Source organism: Trachymyrmex septentrionalis, unplaced genomic scaffold, assembly GCF_001594115.1.
Source record: "Trachymyrmex septentrionalis isolate Tsep2-gDNA-1 unplaced genomic scaffold, Tsep1.0 scaffold19, whole genome shotgun sequence".
In the NCBI taxonomy this organism is placed as follows: Eukaryota; Metazoa; Arthropoda; class Insecta; order Hymenoptera; family Formicidae; genus Trachymyrmex; species Trachymyrmex septentrionalis.
In genome coordinates, this window is record NW_017305071.1 from 4,390,929 (window position 1) to 4,397,009 (window position 6,081).

Sequence of the window (6,081 nt, forward strand, 5' to 3'; positions counted from 1 at the left end):
CCCCCACTTACTACCACCCTGCGGCCCCTGCACCCCCGCCCCCGCCGCCCGCCCAGGATCCCGTCCAGCCGGACCGACCCATCGGTTACGGGGCCTTCGGCGTTGTCTGGTAAGTTGCGAATCTTGTTGTTAATTCTCTTGGATTCTTCCGCTTTTCAAGAATTTTTCCCCCAGGGTTTCCATTTTTTTTCTTTTTTTCTTCGAGTGAACAGCTGATTGCGCGCGGAATGATCGCTTCTTGTATATATATATATAAAATTTGCAAGTTTTAATATATTTGACTTGCCACGTTCATTATAGTCGTCGTGCATACATAAGTGAATTTTCCTTACGTTACAGTTTTTATATCCGCGAACGCTGCGTCATTCAAAGTGAATGACACCAAACTTTCGTAAGTCCCGTTTTTCAACGGTAAAAAAAGAATGATTTTGTGACAAGAAAGTAAATTATGAAAAAAATGTGTTTGGCTTGCTGGGAGTTTTTCGTTTTTCGTGATATTAAACGTCATTTATGTATGAACGACGTGGCAGTTTTGATAACAATACTTCGGAGAGAAAGAAATCTGAATCCCCTGCAACTGATATACTAGATATAAATATACAAACCTATAAAGAATTATTTCGTCAACACGTTTTTAAATATTATGATGAACAATGTTCGCCAAACGAGAGTTAAGTAATTAAAAAACTTGCTTCAATCCGTGAGAATAGTCATCTGGAGTGATTTTTATATAACGAGAAAATAAAATTTAATTAGTTGTTTTACTGATTGAGAATTTGTAGCTATTTAAAAAAATTTTTTTCATAGTAAATATTAAGTAAATCTGTATGCATAATGATTTCTGCTAATAAATCATAGAACAATCAATATTGTGCAATATGTAATTAATAATAGCGACTTTTAATTGAGATATTGAGATGTAAAAAATCAAATAATCATTTATGTAATAAAAAATTAACTAGGTAATTATTCCCCCCCTCCCCCCTGGCTAATTGGCTATACATATCAGAATGGATGATCGGAATATTTGCGAGAGCAAGTGAAATTTTCCGCGAATAAATGATGAAAGCTTTTCGCGGTCAATTTATGGACATTAATTTTTGTACTGATTTTAATATAATATCTGTAAACCCCAGGATATACAATTACATCACACACATTGTGTCATAAATTATAATCGCACGTGTATTATTGAAAAGTCTGGTAATAACTAGCAAATATTAAGTGAAATAATTTCAATCAAACGTTCGGTTCATACAACCAAAAATAATAATGTTACTTTTCTAAACACTTTGTAAATATTAACAAACATAATACTATAAACAACAACTCTTCCAGTAATAATTATTAAATACTTAGAAAAGTGATATTACTTTTTCTTATATTACCCGAACATTTGATCGAAACTATTTCATTCAACATTTGGTAGCTATTGCTGGGCTCTTTTTTTTCAGTGTACAGTTCGTTTTGACAAGTTTCGATATATAGATTTTGCAGAAATCACGCGTAGAAGCTTTTTCCGCGAAAAAAATACATCTCTATTTACATTTGACGCTAACTCTCCGAATGTACTCCGGCAAGTATCCAAAATCGGTTATTTCGCATCTTTATCCGATTTTCGTTCTATATCCGATTGTTCCCAGAGCCCTCGAGAAAATTCGCCACGATTGCGCAGCGTATATTTAGATAGCGTTATCGCTCCAGCGAAGCCTTCGGGTGCGCGCGCGTAAACGATGTCCCGGTAGAAAGTGGAGCGACGAGTTGCGGCAATCGCGATCACCCGCGCGAGGTGTATTCCGTATAGGTGAGAGCAAACCTCGTAGGAAACTCGTTTGCCCTTTTCCACGCTTAGCGAGCTCCTGACTTCCGCTTTTTTTTTCCTCATCCGGCGGCGGAACAAACGAAAACGCTCGCGTGAAAAAGTCACACTCGCGTTGAGAGCGCGAGGAAAGTCTCGGCGTCTGGAAAGTATTTCTATATCTCCCTCTCTCTCTCTCTCTCTCTCTCTCTCTCTCTCTCTTTCTCGGAGAGACTGGCAATAAATCACACTCAAAGTCGAAATAGCGTAGCTCCAAAGCGTCGCTCGAAAGATCGACGCTGCTGTACGAGATGGATAAACGTAATTATAAAATATACACTGTTAGATATGAAGGAGTATAATTGTAACTTAATCCCTTAAGTTAAATAACTTTTTGTTATTTTTAACTTCTATATGTGTGTCAAAATGTAAATTAATCCATTTCTGTAGTCAGTTTCAAAGTAAACATTGTTCATATTAACGTATGCATTTAGTAATAAATTTAATTTAAGTCAAATTTAATACAGTTTCTAGAATTAAATTGTTAACTTCATTGTTTTAGTCAAATTAATGCACGATATATAGCACGTTATTGGAAAAAATGTGTTGTATTTATCATAAATCGCAAACGATTTGCTCAAATTTTTTACTTGATTTAATGTAAGATAAATATGAAACAAGGTTAGAAAGTTACACAAATATTATGTGAGAGAATAAATACAAAAAAAAAAGATAATATCGACATAATTTGTAAACAAACCGTGGTAGCATATTTTTTCAGTGAAATTAACGTTTATGATATGTTAAATTAATTCACACACATTTTATTCATTCATCTTAGAATTTACGTTTTAAAATATTTTATTTTTACGTTATTTGTTTATTTACTCTTTATATGTCATTACTCTTTATATGTTCGACATTAAGAAATAAAATATCAATTTGACACAAAATCTTTAAACAACATAATTACTTTATATTATATTAATACTCGAATATGTTAAAAAATTCAATACAATCTGTTAACAAGAACATTCTTAACACAAATATACAATTTTTTTTACTATGGATGGGTAACAGTGACGACCTATAAGAATAATATTCTCGAATTGGATGTAATTTGACATTATGAATTTACACATATTTTCTGAATATACTCATTATACACATTTTGATAGTAAATTTGTAAAATAGATGTGCGACAGTATGTAAAGTTTTATCTATTACGTGCGTATTATATGTACGTTGTATATTCACCTTTAGATAATATGAAATTATTCTGTTACGGTTTGTTATATCTCACACGTGTCTTCGTTCTGCAGCTTTTCAACGGATAAGGAGAGATATGATATTCTCAGCTTTTTTTTTTAATTGAATTATCTCGCACGAAAAAAAAGGTTAAATGTCAAATGTTCTATTTTTTCTTCGCTGATTATTTGTTGAAAATGTGTGTTAAAATGTAAAATAATACGCGGGGCAGAAGGAGCAACGTCGATAACGTTGGATATTCCAATATTGGCACTTTATAACGAATGAATTAAATTCATCGCTCTCTTTCGCCAGCATAGAAAATCGGGCAGTGAAAAAAAATAGAGTACGCGCTATAACAATATTTGTATAACGAACACTGTTTATATTTATTGTATACGTCCGGCGATATTTACGGCGGTGTTTTTCCGCTTCTCCTCTCCCTCTCCCCGATAGAAAATATCATGACTTTTCCCGCATTTTCTATGCGGGAGAACCCGATAGAGAGTACTGTAGCTTTTTCATCGCTATACAACGAAAAAGTCTTCGAGTCACTGCACGCACTTTCTGTAATCGTAAGCGTAAAGCCAAGGTTGCCACAAACCTGGAAATCAGGAAATAATCAGGAAAATTGAACGTTCAGAGAAAAGTCGGAGAATTTTTTGTAAAATTAAAATTTTTGGCTTCTAAGAAGTTTATAGTATATGTATACATCACACCTATGCAGTTTTCTACCCATAATTATAGTTTTCGACCTCTATACTATATTATCAACTTAATTAAGAATTAAAAATGCAAGCAGTGTTAGCAATGTTAACAGTAATTCACATTGCTATATTAGATTGAGCTCTTAACAAAATATTTAACGTTTTTCAAATCAGGACGAAAATATAATTTTAAAATGTTATTAAAGATCGAGAAAAACCATGAAATTTTGTCTGGAAATTAGGAAAAGTGTTATGTAATTTCAGAATGAGGAATTTATAATAATCGTGGACTGGGTGCGTGCCTTCCATTTAGTGATACAAGTCGACACACATGTCGTTTTATCTTCCTTCGCATTCCATGAATAACGGAGACAGAATAATACTTGTGCCGATAATATTTGTGTCACTAACAAAAATGTAAAAAGGTACCGTAAGAATTAGTCGTGGGAAAGTTAAAAGTTCAAACCTGACATTTTTGGAAGTTTTTTGATTGTGACTGGCTAATTTTTACGATACGTCTTACGGTTACTCTTAGTGGAAAGTATATGCGGCAGTCTTAAATAGCTTTTATCATAGTGAAACCGATAAGTTAAAGTTTTAACTCAACGTGCGGGGAACGGAACAATGTTGTCGTGTGAAGTCATTACTTGATTTATCTTTGAACAGTATGCCGCCCTTCTACTCAATGTTGCATCTTAACGTGCAAGGTGTGTGTATATATTTATTTTAAAATGGCTTACCTTGAGAAACTTTGTTGTATAGGAAATTCTAAATTGACTAGACTGCATTGACAGCATTGTTATGTAGGAAGTGTTTCTAAATTGGTATTAGGCTGCATTGACTGCATTCTTGTGTAGGAAGTGTTTCTAAATTGACATTAGATAAGGTTCAAAGACGCCTTGAAAGATCCTTCGAGAATTTCAGACTTTATGTTCACCGACCAGGAGCAGATAAACTTTCTCTGTAAAAGCCATAAATAGGTTTTAAGTTTTGCTAATCAAGAAACTATTGGGCACTTTATATACCTACCTATAACAAGAGAGAAAACATTTTTTTCAATAAAGATGTATAAAGATGAATCGGATTTGACACGCAGCTTGTAATTTTATCGACTCCCGATCTAAGATTTTCAAAATCTTTTTTTCAATAGTACTGTCAATTTATTATTGAAAAAAAATTTTTTCGAAAAATATATAATTTAATTAAATAATAAGATAAAAGAGGACTACAAGCCTAATATATTCTCTATACCCCTTCCAATCTCTCCATTTCGTACTGATCTTTGTTCCTTGAGATTGTCTCATATCATATTGTCTCTCGTTAAGAAACACACACTTTCATTTTTAATTGCAAGTTTGCTCCAATATACAATTTTATTAAAATGACTACTTTTTCTGCTGGTTTATTAATCAATGTATTTATATTATATTATTAACATTTACATGTGAATCTAATTGTTAATAAGTTATAACGTCTAAGCTTCATATTTTACCGAAATCACGCTGCAGAGTTTTTTGAAATTCTTTAAAATTTGTTTCAAAATGTATAAAATACACAAAATTTTATTTATTTTAATTCCTAAAGCTTAATTTGCTGAAAAGCTTGTTATTCTCAATCGTTTATTTCTTGAAAGTTATTAACGTTGCGGCATTTTTATCGAGAAAGTAATAATTTGTTAATAATGGCATTCCGCAAAGGATGTAATTTTTATTAATTTTATCAATATTTTATTATATATTGTTGTAAATTAATTTTATTAATATGTAATTATTTCTTGAACAGTAAAATAGAAATTTACTCGAATAATAGTTACTTTTGATGTACAATATTTCGGTAAAGTATTGGAGAAGCTGAGAAACTTATCCCGGCAGTCGATCCATTCGGCGTTCGCATAATATCAAAATCGAATTTCGCGATCGATAGGCAACGAGAGCGCACGTCGGACTTTATCGACGGTCTTAATTAGGGGTTTATCCCTTCTTAATATCAGATAAGTCCGCTATCTGCAAACCAAGTGGATCGCCCGGTGCGCGAATGGACGAAGCTAAAGTACCCCGACCTTATTCCACTGAGCTGACTTAAGAAAATATCGAGAGAAAAAAGATAGAATGAGCGAGCAAGCTTCTCTAAAGACGCACTTTTAGCGATTCTGCAAATCGGCACTTTTATAACATCCTTACTAAGCATCGAGTGTAAAAGTGATAAACTATCGGCAAACTGAGAAAAATTTTTGATCGAAAATGAGAGAATCAGAAGATTCTAATAATATCAATCAGAATTTTTGATTATCTCAAAATAGAGTTATAATAGATTCAATAAAAAGTTCTA